The sequence below is a fragment of the Eumetopias jubatus genome, unplaced genomic scaffold (assembly GCF_037043125.1).
Source record: "Eumetopias jubatus isolate StellerSeaLion01/CBP00866 unplaced genomic scaffold, mEumJub1_p1.0 scaffold_75, whole genome shotgun sequence".
Lineage (NCBI taxonomy): Eukaryota > Metazoa > Chordata > Mammalia > Carnivora > Otariidae > Eumetopias > Eumetopias jubatus.
This window is the reverse complement of record NW_028274881.1, coordinates 434,871-449,656: the sequence shown is the minus strand read 5'-3', so window position 1 is coordinate 449,656 and position 14,786 is coordinate 434,871. Positions and strand designations below refer to the sequence as shown.

The 14,786-nt window shown below is 41.0% G+C and overlaps 1 pseudogene; it reads right to left on the bottom strand.

Annotated features, from left to right (window-relative positions):
• LOC148161750 (gamma-taxilin-like) overlaps positions 1 to 4,719 on the bottom strand; it is a 37,148-nt pseudogene extending 32,429 nt beyond the window's left edge.
• Positions 4,720 to 14,786: the final 10,067 nt, after the last annotated feature.

The following is a 14,786-nucleotide window of genomic DNA, read 5'->3' as shown; positions in this document are numbered from 1 at the left end:
GAGAAAGCAAATAATAAAGAGTACAGCAGACATCAATGAAATAGAAGCCAGAATAACAGTAGAACAGATCAATGAAAATAGGAGCTGGTTCTCTGAAAGACTTACCAAGACTGAAATACCCCTAGCCAGATTTGTCAAAGAGAAGGGACCCAAATAAATAAAAATATAAGGGAAAGAGGAGAGATCACAACCAACACCGAAGAAATACAAACAATTATAAAAACATATTGTGAGCAACTATATGCCAACAAATTAGGCAATCTGGAAGAAATAAAGGGATGCATTCCTAGAAACATACAAATTACCAAAAATGAAACAGGAAGAAATAAAAAACCTGGACAGACACATAACCAGCAACAAAATTGAAGAACTAATCCAAAATCTCCCCCAAAAATAACAGTCTAGGACCGGAGAGCCTCCCAGTGGAATTCTACCAAACATCAAGGAAGAATTGACACCTATTTTTCTTTTTTTAAGATTTTATTTATTTACTTGACAGAGGGAGACACAGCGAGAGAGGGAACACAAGCTGGGGGAGTGGGGGAGGGAGAAGCAGGCATCCCACGAGCAGGGAGCCCGACGCGGGGCTCGATCCCAGGACCCTGGGATCATGACCTGAGCCGAAGGCAGAGGCTGAACGACTGAGCCACCCAGGTGTCCCAACACCTATTTTTCTGAAGCTGTTTCAGAAAACAGAAATGGAAGGAATACGTCCCAACTCATTCTATGAGGCTTGGAGTTACCTTGATCTCAAAAACAAAGACCCCCACCAAGAAAGGGAATTACAGACCAATATCCCTGATGAACAGGGATGCCAAAATTCTCACCATCATACCAGCCAATAGGATGCAACAGTACGTTAAGACGGTTACTCAACACGACCAAGTGAGATTTATTCCAGGGCTGCAAGGTTGATTCAACAGCCACAAGTCAATCAGTGTAATACATCCCATTAATAAAAGGACAGACAAGAACCATATGATTCTCTCAATTGATGCAGAAAAAAGCATTTGACAAAATACAGCATCCTTTCTGGATTAAAACTCTCCACAGTGTAGGGACAGAGGGAACATATAACTCAATATCATAAAAGCCATCCATGAAAAGCCCACAGCAAATATCATTCTCAACGGGGAAAAACAGAGCTTTTCCCCTAAGGTCAGGAACACGACAGGGATGCCCACGCTCACCACTATTGTTTAACATAGTACTTGAAGTCCTAGCCTCAGTCAGACAGCAAAAAGAAATAAAGGGCATTCAAACTGGCAGAGAAGAAGTCAAACTCTCGCTCTTTGCCGGTGACATGATATTTTATGTGGAAAACCCAAAAGGCTCCACCCCAAAACTGCTAGAACTCATACAGGAATTCAGCAATGTGGCAGGATACAAAATCAATGCACAGAAATCAGTTGCACTGCTTTACACTAACAGTGTAACTGAAGAAAGAGAAACCAAGGATTCGATCCCATTTACAAATGCACCCAAAACCATAAAATACCTAGGAATAAACCAAACCAAAGAGGTAAAAGATCTGTATTCTGAAAACTACAGAACAGTTGTGAAAGAAATTGAGGAAGACACAAAGAGATGGAAAAACATTCCATGCTCATGGATTGGAAGAACAAATGATGTTAAAATGTCTATACCACCCAAAGGAATCTACACATTTAATGCAATCCCTATCAAAATACCACTAACACTTTTCACAGAACTGGAACAAACAATCCCAAAATTTGTATGGAACCTGAAAAGACCCCAAATCTCCAGGGGAATGTTGAAAAAGAAAAACAAAGCTAGGGGTGCATTAGGCTGACCGACTTCAAGCTCTATTACAAAGCTGTGATCACCAAGACAGCATGGTACTGGCACAAAAACAGACACATAGATGAAGGGAACAGAATAGAGACTCCAGAAATGGACCCACAACTCTATGGCCAACCAATCTTCGACAAAGCAGGAAAAAATATCCAATGGGGAAAGACAGTCACTACAACAAATGGTGTTGGGAAAACTGGACAGCCACATGCGGGAGAATGAAACTGGACCTCTTCCACCATACACAAAGATAGACTAAACAATGGATGAAAATCCTAAATGTGAGACAGCAATCCATCAAAATCCTAGAGGAGAACACAGGCAGCAACCTCTGTGACCTCGGTGACAGCAAATTTCGCTAGGCACGCCTCCAAAGGCAAGAGAAACAAAAGCAAGAATGAACTAATGGGACCCCGTCAAGGCAGAAAGCTTCTGCACAGCCAAGGAAACAGTGAACAAAACCAAAAGAAAACCGAGAGATTGGGAGAAGATATTTGCAAATGTCTTATTAGATAAAGGGCTGGTATCCAAGACCTATGAAGAACTTATCAAACTCAAGACCCAAAAAAAAACAATCAACCCAGTCAAGAAATGGGCAGAAGATGTGAACAGACATTTCACCAAAGACTTACAAATGGCCAACAGACACATGAAAAACTGCTCAATATCACTCATCGTCAGGGAAATACAAATCAAAACCACAATGAGATACCACTTCCATGGTCAGAATGGCTCAAATGAACAACCCAGGAAACAACAGATGTTGGTGAGGATGTGGAGAAAGGGCAACCCTCCTACTACACCGTTGGTGGGAATGCAAGCTGGTGCAGCCACTCTGCAAAACAGTTTGGAGGGTCCTCAAAAAGTTGAAAATAGAGCTACCATATGATCCAGCAATCGCACTACTAATTATTTACCCAAAGGATACAAAAATAGTGATCCAAAGGGGCACCTACACCCCAATGTTTATAGCAGCAATGTCCACAATAGCCAAACTATGCAAAGAGCCCAGATGTCCGTCGACAGATGAATGGATAAAGATATACAGCGGACTTTTACTCAGCCATCAAAAAGAATGAAATCTTACCATTTCCAAGGACATGGATGGAACTGCAGGGTACTATGCTAAGCGAAATAAGTCAGTCAGGGAAAGACAATTATCATATGATTTCACTCATATGTGGAATTTAAGTAACAAAACAGAGGATCATAGGGGAAGGGAAGGACAAATAAGACAAAAACAGAGATGGAATCAAACCGTAAGAGATGCTTAACTCTAGGAAACAAACTGAGGGCTGCTGGGGGCAAGGGAGGGGGAGGCAGGATGGGGTAACTGGGTGATGGGCACTAACCAGGACTTGTGATGGAATGAGCTCTGGGTATTACATACAACTGATGTATCACTGAACTCTACCTCTGAAACTAATAATACACTATATGTTATTTAATTGAATTTAAATAATATAAAATAAAATACTTTGCACATAAAAGTTTCATTCTGAAACTGGTTCTCCTTGAGTTCAAAGACAAATAAAGAGGGAATGACAATTGGTTAAGTAACAGAACATTTAAAATGTAATTTTATGAAGATTTTAAACTGTAACCATTTACAACTATTTAAACAATCTTAACCTAAAGCCGCATTTTACATATATTGTTGAGGATGCCTAGTCTGAAGATACCTGTCTTGTTTGCAAGGAATTTTAAATACTACCCATATTCCTATAAATTTTAAAGTCATAAAGGATGGCAGAAAGTGGATTTAAAAAAATTCCAAGTTAGTGTCAGGTACAGAAATCTCTCAATTCAAATACGGTAAATGTTGGTTCGAACAGGAATTTTTTTTTAAAGATTTTATTCATTTATTTGACAGAGAGAGACACAGTGAGAGTGGGAACACAAGCAGGGGGAGGGGGGAACCAGGCCTTCCACTGAGCAGGGAGCCTGATGTGGGACTCGATTGCAGGGCCCTGGGACCATGACCTGAGCCGAAGGCAGACGCTTAACGAATGAGCCACCCAGGCGCCCCACAAACAGGAATTTTTAAAAATGAGAAGCAACCCCTAAAGCCAAAGTTAGGGTTTTAGATTTTATTCATGAAATTTAACGTATCACATTCTTAGCCCTAAACTCTCAAACTACCAGAGCAGAAGGGAGAAAACGCACCGTGAAATCCAGTGTTAACTAGCCTGCTTTCTAAGCCAGCAATAATGTATCATGCCAAATATTAGTAAATATTCTTTAAATAAATTGAGCAAAAACACAGTCTTCACAATAATTGGTCCGATTACTTAACAGAACCAAAAGAAACAGGCCAAAAGAATAGTGCTTCTGCCAAATGGCCATAGACATTTTCACACACAAAAAAAATTCTTGATTATTCAGGGAGAAATAACTCGGATCCTATAACTAAGGTCCCTATCTCGCCATTTTCCCCTTCTACATATAACTGACCACAGAGGTGTGTTTTAACCAAAACCACAACTACCTCGAAACTGGACAGGTTCTGTAATTGCCTGTGCCACAGAAAAGTTAGGTAAAATGAGCAGCATGTAAAAATGTCAAATTTTATGAGACATGAGATTTATTTATGAGATTATGACCTAAGGTTTTTTCTTTGTTCCTGTTGCACTCTGAATCTTGTTGACTATCAGAAGGATCTGTTCCAGCCTCTGGTCCAGAAGGATCCACTCTTGACTCTTGCATGCAGTGTACTGGGCTCACCAAATTCCTGTTCTTTGTTATAAAGTTACTGCCTTCACCCTCTTGCAAGGGATTCTTATAACTTGCGCCAGCACAATTTGAGTCTTGATGTTGAAGAATGTCATTTGATTGAGAGATACACAATATATCTGATTTTAGTCCTAGCCTGCAAACTCTAGAGTCTTCCATTATGCCAATCATAAGCCAGAAAGAATGAGGAGAAAGAAAGGTCATGGAAGGGAAGCTCAATCAAATGAAATCAAGGGAGGGAACTATGCAGTACATAAAAATACAGTTTTCCATCCTACATTCTTTCTTCATGTCTAAAAGTACGTTTTACTTTTTGTATGTGGTACAATCAATAGGCACATCATCACTTGACAGTTTTTCATCCTTTCATAGTTGTTTACAAAATAACGATGCTGTTTAGAATGAAAGGAGGCAAAGAGTTAAAAAGGACTACCGTAACGGTGGAATAAGAAACTCCAAGGCCCCGTGCCTCCAAAAAGTAGTATATACTGGCAGAATCCATCAGAAACAACTTTCGCAGAAACAACTCCTTCTGGAATTTTCTAAAAATGTACCCACGAAATTATAACTTCAACCCAAATGGAAGGCTTTAGTGAAGAGAAAAGCTGCTGTTTTGCTCTAGGAGAGCACCGTGGGATTTAAAACAACCCACCTACATTTCCTCACACTCTAACAACAGTGGCCGTAAAGATGGCAGCCCAGACTCTTAGTGCCAGAGGGAATAATACAGACATTATTTTCAAAGGATTCCCTCAACCTTTCTGGCAGTTCCCTGAGAAACCTGTGCAAGAGTTTGCCTTTGTTTCACTCTTGAGAGAGCTGCCCCAAGGTGGGGCAGCTTTCCAGGAAGCTCTGGAAAAAAGCATTATAGGCACAAATATTGACTTCAACAGCTGGATTAAGGGACAACAATCAGGAAATGCAAGCAACAGAGGGGGAAAAAAACTGAGAGGAGAGAAACTGGAAAAGGAGATGATGATATGCTTTTAAAAGCTCTCACATCCCAAACTTATCTTTTATCTCCTCCTGGCCTTCAGTCTGGACTTCAAACAGAAGTGAAGGCTAACATTTGAAAGCAGAGTTATAAACACCCTGGTTATGCTGTTCAGAAGCAAGAAGAGACACTTCTCGCGTATCACGTGGATGGACCTACTCTCTCCTTCCTCATGTCCTCTCATTTCTTCCTGTGTACCCTGACGTTAACCACCTTAAAGAGAAAGATGGTTAGGGTTGGGACCAAGGATTCCCCATCCCCAAATGAAACCAAAGGCCACACATACGCATCCTAGTATGTTGGCGCGCTGTGTAGAATTGAGGGACTCAAATTTTTAGGTCTCTGGAAACAGCTACCTAAATCACTGCCCCACCTGATTCTGTTTCACTAATGGCATCTGGGGCACACGTCACAGTGGACCTACGAAGTTAGACCAACCAGCTTTGGCCTTTATTCAATGTACTGTTAGTGCTGCCCCCAAATCTGAATGTATAGTACAGATTACTACACAAATACGTATACACATTAGATATGAAGTGTAATATGCTGCCAATGGGGATTCTCTCATTTGGGAAACGCACAAATAAGTACTTTGGGGGTCCGCAAACCCTAATGACTCTTTTATGTCACAAGTCTCTATGCTAAGGCAAGCAAAGAGCAGCCTCCCTCACACACCAGACATATCCTTTTGGAAAAGCACTGATTATCTTACTTCGGGGCTCTTGCAAACAGTTAACACCTAATGAATGAAACCCTCCTGAGTCTCTGGCCTAATACTCTTCTTTTGGGGTGGGTCAGCTCAGTTTATCAGACTAACCACGTAGGAAAGGCCCAACAAACTTCATTTCTCAAACTGAAATGGTAGAGTCTAGAGTCAAGAATTTAGCCAGCAAAGTCTCATCTCAATGATACACAAAGAAGTGTAGGGCGTCGTTTTGGAGATCTGTTGCCTAAAGCAAAGCCACTGGCCCAGTGGGATTCACAGAGGCTCTGCAAATGCCTTGTTCCTGTTTACTAGGGGACTGAGTTACAATGAAACTGAACAGTGTGCAGCTGGCCGCAGTGGCTGTTTTGCCTCAACATAAATTATGAAGGACCAAGAATGTGTTAGTGGAGGGAATTGCTCTGACCTGTACTCCCTGATAAGCCTTATTACAGCCCCACGCTTTGGTGTTCAACTTAGAAAACTGTGGAGCAGTAGATGAATACAGTCGTAGATGAAAGACCTCCTCTTCAGCATCACAAAATGAGGAAATCAATCAAACCTACTAAATGAATCATCTGGGCTATTCATACAGATGCCCAAGGCAACTAAAATGAAGCCGTGAAGCCACTGATCAAGCCTGCCCCACCCAGATTGCCACCGTTGCTACCTGAGTTACAGTCATTGCACTGATCATGACATTTGCACCACCATCAAATGAAATTCAAAGAACCCTGACCATTCATAAACTGATGCTTCTTTCATTCCCCCAAAAGCAAAACCAAATCAATCCACATGGTACATTCTCCAGGTACAAAATGGGCCCTAGAGGAGTCAAACTTTGGTTCAGCTACCTGGATTCTCTTATGGGACTGACATGGTCCTATATCACAAGGATAATGACCACTTGTCCACTGCCCATGGGGTATCCCTCGGATGACAGCCCACACATGTCAAAGAGGTCTTCTGACCTCTGTACAGTCTATAAAACTTTCCCCATCCCCCAAGCACCTAACCTTTCTGGACAAAAGGACTGCTACACGTGAGGGATGACTGGACAAAAGGTGAAGTTGAATCTACTGGAAATACCAACCTTGTGGCAGTTACAAAATCTAGGTACTGAGTAACAGCTTAGACTGAGGAGTGTTGAGGGAGGAAAGTAATTAACTATCCTGTGTCTTTCAAAACTATTCCTGGAGACCTCCTCATAAAAAATATACTCTGGGGACCCCTGGGTGGCTCTGTCTTTAAGCGTCTGCCTTCGGCTCAGGTCATGATCCCACGGTGCTGGGATCGAGCCCCACATTGGGCTCCCTGCTCAGCAGGAAGCCTGCTTCTCCCTCTCCCACTCCCCCTGCTTGTGTTCCCTCTCTCACCGCCTTTCTGTCAAATAAATAAATAAAATCTTAAATATATATATATGTGTATATAACATATACATACAAATATATGTAACATACACACATAAATGTATATAACATACACATCTGCTGTGGCCTTCTCAAACTGTTGCAATGTCCTTGGATCTGGCTGGAAGCTACATTCCGCAGTGCCTCAGATCCAAGGACATTGCAACAGTTTGAGAAGACCACACCAGTGTGTGTGTGTGTGTGTGCGTGTGTGTGTGTGTTTATTTATTTGACAGAGAGACAGCGATGGTAAGTTTATTGCCTTTTAAAGGGAAGCAGAAATGGATGTCCCAACTCCTGCATCCCCCAAATAAAACACTTATGTTAAGTGACTGAATGTCTTTCCTGCCCTCATTCCTCTAGTCATCACCAAGTCATTCCAGGGGTAAACAAATGTCATCCAGCTGATGTAATCGACAGACAGGGCAAACTGGACAGAGTGGCCTCAGGCAGGCCTTTCAAAAAGGGGAAGAGGGCATAATTTAATTACTTAACGGGAAATTGTAAGACTTCCAAGTTCTCCAGGGAGCTAAGCAGTAAAGCGCTCTAAACTTGCATCCGCTTGAGAACACAGATTTAAGTACTACCTGGGAAGCCCCAAAATCATAAAAACACTTTCTTCACAGATGTACAATATGCACCTCTTCTTTCATGGAAGCTGTGCATTAACTTGCATCCCTCAAAAAAACTCTGTGTCTTCTCCCTCAGGGATGGTCATAAAAGATCATCAACTGTTTAAGGAAACACAACTAGTACTCATGTAGCCCTTACACCTTTGGTTCCTTGCATGAAGTCACCAGAGGGCCAACTCATTCCACACATAACATGGGCTTATGCCCACACTGCAGGTAGTTTTGTCCCCACAATGGGAGCCACTCACTAACAAAAGGTAGTCTGCAATCTGTCCAAAACTTTAGTTGAAATGATCAATGACTGCCTGGTTTCAGGTGAGTCCGTTATTAGTAATGATAAATGTAATGATAATGATTAGTAATGATAAAACTGCCCTTCTTGTGGACCATTCATGAGCCACACTCCCAGCCAGTGGAAGGTCAACACGGAGCCTCAAGGAAGAAAACCAGCTGATTTTCTGAGGTAGATCTGATAGATTATGAGACTTGTTCAGCCTGTTACATCTGGATCTCAGGGTAGGGCTGAAGTTAATTCTGCCACTTGGGCTCTTCCTGATGCTTGGAGTCCTGTTGATAGTATCCTATCAGATAAACTGAACAAATCTGGTCCTAGCAGTGGAGTTGTATACCCAAGGGAAAATTCACCAGAACCTATGACAGTATTTCTGCTTCTCCTGTGGACAGAGACGATGCCTTTGTTTCAGGCCATCTTTCCAAGGATGCCCATGAGGCAAACAGCCTTGGGGGGGGGTGGGTGGGAAAGAGAAATGGTGTCTATTTCAAGAGCAGTAAGACATATTTGTTTATTGTCATGTTTCCAATTGCTGCTATAATAAATTGCCACAGCTCAGTGGCTTATTTATTATCTTACATCCCTTCTCAAGGGTCTATGGGAGGATCCATTCCCTTGCCTTTTATGGAGGCTAGCTCCTGGCTCTTCTTTCCATCTTCAAAGCCAGTAACAGCAAGACAAGCCTTATGCACAATGCCCACCCTCTCACTCTGACTCCTGTCTTCCTCCTTCTGTTATAAAGATCCTTGCAATTTCACTGGGCCCATCCTGATAACCCCTCAAAATCCTAATCTATGCAAGCACATCTATACCAAATCCCTTTGGCCAATAAGATAATTTACAGGTCCCTGTTTAAGACATGGGCATCTTTGAGTCTGCCACATTCTAAAAGAGTCATCTTAGGATCCTAAGCTTAGGATTCCTCCTATGAAATGCAAACATCATCTGGTTCTCTTTACATCACCCTGCAGGAACTGAGGCTCAGGAAACAGGTGTGAATGTGGACACTTTGGTATATGCTATTGTAAAAACCTGGCTTTTGTCTTGATAATTCTCCCAGTACTCACTCCCCATGACAAAAAAAAAAAAAAAAATTAGTTTGTAAGTAAAATAACATCTCTGACCCTTCGTTGTTTCTAGTCACCGTGATTATTCAAATTTGGGTATGTGCCAGGCATTTTCTAGAAAATGAATGAAACAAGCTCATAAGGATAAACAACAGACAGTACCTGTCTCAATGGGAAAATTCAAACTTTGAAACAAAAATTAGAATTTTTGGAAAATTTCAGTCAGCCACCATGACTGGCAGCTTCCCAGTACATAAAGACTTTTATGATGAGACTGATCATGGTACCAACAACTATGATAGTCTAATATTTTATAACAGCATTTGAAAGATCTACACAACTCAGTGATTCAATATTTTCCGCATGACAATGCATTACAAAATGACCCAAAGGGACAGGCTGCATCTAAAGCATAAAACAGAGCATTGGATTTTAAAAGGGCACATTAGAAAAAGTTCTAATAGGGCTTAAGATCCAATATTGGAGTCATCAGTGCTTTTTCAGTGATTTTTAAAATAAAATTAAGTAATAGTTAAGTTAGAGAACTGTTGCCCTTGGATGTAAACAAGGACACAGACAGGAAGACAGTAGAAAAAAAGACATTGTCGAAGAGGGATCCCTACCTTACATATTATCAGTCAAACCCAACTTTAGGGAAAATGCCGTGGAACTGGGTAGGACAACAGGGAGAGGAGTACCAACCACTTCCTTCTCAATCAACTGTAACTTATAAATAAGACCTCCTTTTGTGAAGTGATCGGTGTTATCAAGCCAGGAAAATCCAAATAGGAGGTGATATAAAGCATTTTCCCCTGTATCTTCATTGCTCTGGCTTGCTCTGATTAAACATCCGCAACATGATTAGGAACTATATCACTTAAGGAAGTTTTCCTGTTTTTTGTGTTTGTTTTTTAAACTGGATGTGTTATCCAGATACCACTACTTTACAAAATTAAGCTTATACTAGAGGGAGAACCATGACTGAAAACGATGAAGCGGGGTTTCTAAAAAGCCATTCTTCCTACACTAAAGCAAAGATAAAGCTCCAAAAAAAAAATCCAAAAAAATTAATTTTTTGAAACTCTGGAATATAATCAAAATTTACAACAACCACAGACAGGCTAAATGAAGAAAGAATACTACATTTTAGTAAAGGGACATTGTAGCTTTCTAATTATGTGCCTAGCAGCCTGCAAGTAGCTAGCATTCCTGGTGTGACTTGCTGGTTGCCAGGGTGGGTAACAGAAACTCTTAAGAGCCCTGATGATGGATTTTGACCTACATGGCAGCTCCCAAGGAGCCTTTGTTTTGCCAGCCTTAGAACTCTCTCAGACTGGTGTAGCCTCCTAGTATCAAAGTTGAAGTTAACAGCTGCAGCTACTATTCTGGCTAAGAATAACCGGTAAGGCAAACAGCCTGGAAATGAGAAGGTTGAGAAAGAAGATACATGGAACAGAGCTTTGAAAAAGCTCCAGGTATACCAGGGAATCTAGAAGACCACACATACGAAAGGGCAGGGTACATGCTCAGAAAAGACCTCACACTTTACATCTTGCTATATTCAAAATTTTAAATGGCCTGGCTAAGCGCTAAGGAGTTCCCCAAACAGTCTTGCAAAGACTGAGTTTGTTTTTCTCGGTGTTCCCCGTTCTCAAGGAAATCTCTTCCAAGTCACTAGCTGACCTCTAAGCGAAAAGAAGAGACTTCCAAAGCCATACAAAGCATATGTTACTTTTACAAAACAACTCCCTACTAGCCAAAGCATAAAAAGTTACTAAACAACTACAACCCCTCATAAGCAGCAACCAGGAACCCTACGGACTAGGGGGAAGAAATCTGGCTTCCAGAGCTCAGTGTTCACCACGGCATACCTCGTACTCATTGCCTTCTCTTGACCAAACTTTAGTCAAGTTTCTCTCCTTCCCTCAGGTCCCTGAATTTGGGCTTACCCCTGAGTGAGCACTAAAATACAGATTATGCCCCCTTAATTAAGAGGTCATTCCAAGGAAGAGCTGTGACACATTTCCCATCATGCTGTCGGCTCATTCTTTCCTTGCTCAGTTTCCTCTTGTAAAGTTTCTACTAGTCCTGCTTACCCTACCCCTTCCAATCAAAGAAAAATCATTCTGATTCTGAAATACTTTCAGAATTCTAAAATCAGAATGTTCTCCCTATTGCTGTACTGTCCTTGAATAAGGTGTCTTATCAAATCACGGTTTGTTTTTGTTTGACAACAATATAACATTCACAATATTTACTTGCCAACAGAAAAATTACAAAATATGCAAAGAAACATGGAAAGATGGGCAAATTACAGGTATGAAATTAAGAGAAAATGTCCCTGAGCAAACCCTGGTATAGAACTAATTCGGAGTACATGTTGAACCAAGTGTTGTAACTATGCTCGAAAAGTTAAACTAAAAAAATAAAACTTAAACAAAGCACTAAATCAGGGAAACAATATACGAACAAAATAACAGCATCAGTAAAGAGAAATTATTTAAACAAAGAACCAAATAAGGGCCCCTTGGTGGCTCAGTTGGTTAAGCGACTGCCTTCGGCTCAGGTCATGATCCTGGAGTCCCGGGATCGAGGCCCTCATCGGGCTCCCTGCTCGGCGAGGAGCCTGCTTCTCCCTCTAATTGCCCCCCCTCTCATGCTCTCTCTATCTCATGCTTTCTCTCAAATAAAATAAATAAATAAAATCTTTAAAAAAAAGAAAGAACCAAATAGAAATCCCAGAGCTGAACAGTACAGTAACTGTAAAAGCAAAATCCGTTAAAGAGAGAGGTTCAATAGCAGAGCTCAGCAGACAGCAGACTCAGCAAACTGGAAGTTAGGTCAACTGAAATTAGTCCGAGAAACAGAAAGAAGAATGAATACAATCAGGAGCGCTTAAGACACCTCTAGGATACCGGGAAGCATACCCTCATACACACAATGAGAGTTAAAGGGGAAGTGAAAGAGAAAGATGCCCCCCCAAAAGTTTTTTTGGAAGAAATAGCCAAAAAATTTGTCACAGTTGAGAAACACCATTCATCTACACATCGAATGAACTGAAAGAACTTTAGTTATGATAAACTCAAAGTCTATCCTTCAAAATAAAGAGATTTTTTAATCTCTAGATAAACAAAAGCTGAAGATGGTGACAAATGGTAATGAGATTAAGCATTTGATCATTTCATTAACATATTCAAATGTTGAATATTTTGTGTTGTACACCTGAAAACAATATTGTATGTCAAACACAGTCCAATAAAAAAATAAAATAAAATAACAAATTTAATGCAAAAGAGAGCAGACACCCACTACAAAAAATGAAAATGACGATTCTGAGACAGAAATGAAAGGATATCACTCAGCAATTCAAAGCCATACAAAGAAATAAACAATAATAAAGATAGCTACACAAGATAAATTATAAAGTTGGGATCCTTTGTTCACAATGTAATACCACTTAAATGTCTCAGGTAAGAGACACACTTGAATAGCACAGTTCCACGATATTTTCAGTGTTTTCCCAAGTTTTGGAAATTGTAAGTGAGAAAAGGCAGTCCTAACTCTCTCCATGGTAGTAGAATGAGCATTCAATATCACTACACAAATGCTGGAAACAGTCCCGTCAGAAGTTAACAGTTCAGTCTCAGATGTGCTCCAATATCACCATGCCAAGAATATGCTAGTAGCCTAGCAGGGAGAACCTTGTGCAACCGTTGGTGACAAAAATGCAGTTTCCATATTAATTGGGTGAGATAAATCGTGTCCAATTTATACCTTTTAAAAGACAAGATAATCACACTCCACTGGCCATTTTGTTGGACTGACTTATCCCCAGGATTGGGAAAATGGTTTAATGAGGTGTGGAAAACTCGATTTGAATTTGTTCTTTCCTGCTTGGTTCTTCTTGTTCTAATCTATATTCTTCTCTTCCTTTACAGTTCTCTTGCCACTCAGCTGTTTCCCAAAACTTCTCTCCACAGTCATCAACTGGATTTTTTAATATGTAGGCTTCACATGAAGTTTCAGTTAGGAGAAATGTTGGAGATCAGAATACACCACCCCAAAATGTACCATCCTGGCATGCGAGTTATCTTGAGTTGAAGGCAATGGAGGAAAGGGAGACACAGTATGGATTCTCTGCCCTCTCCCTACCTGCCTGAAAACAGATCCTTAAGTCGGCTTTGTGATCCTGCCCCTGCCACTCCATCGCACTTACCTCTGCAGAACAGTTAGCACTGAAAAAGAGTCTATGTAGACAAACCTTACTAATGAGCCCTTATCTATCACAAGTTAACTCCTGTATTTGCCTTCCCACAGTCAGCCACCGTTTGAAGCTCAAAGTCCCTTTCCTTTGTCTTGTCGCTTTTCTTTAAATCGGATCCTCTTTTGCCCTAATGGTGTATAAAAGCCTCCAAGCTTTGTTGATTTGTTGTTGTTTTATTTTGTTTGGGTGGAGGGTTTCCTCTTCCCTCTCTTAAGCTCCCCCAAATAAGGTGAAACCTTGTATATTAAGTAAATTTACATGCCTTTTCTCCGTTAAAGGGTCTGCTGTCAGTTGGTTTTTTAGGCCCAGACATTGAACAACAAGAGGATAGAGAAAACATTTTCCTCTCCTACAGGATTAGCCAGCCAATCCCATTAAACTAATTAGTCTGACAAAACGGTTCAAAGTATCAGATACTTTGTCACCCAGAATCTTACTTCTGTAAGTGTCTGATTAGGAGTATCTGGTGGAGGTTGTTTACCATCTCTCCCTTGCCACTTTATTTCATGCTCTCTTTCCTACTGGAAATAATCATTAGTGCCTTCAAATCTAAAATCATTAGGGAACAAATTTCAGGAAACTCATCTTCAAGTCTCTGTTCCTCTATATTTACCCTCTTTACCCAAATCTGTATTAGTCACAGTTCTTCAGGGATACAGTGCTTGTAGAATGTGTCTAGAGAAACAAAGAGGGTACGGGGAAAGAGAAAGAGAGTAGGGGTGTGGGTGAGAGAGAGAGGGGGGCGGAGAGAGAGATTTTAAGGAATTGGTTCACATGATTGTAGAGGCTAGCAAGACTGAAACCTATGGGGGGCGCCTGGGTGGCTCAGTCATTAAGCTCTGCCTTCGGCTCAGGTCATGATCCCAGGGCCCTGGGA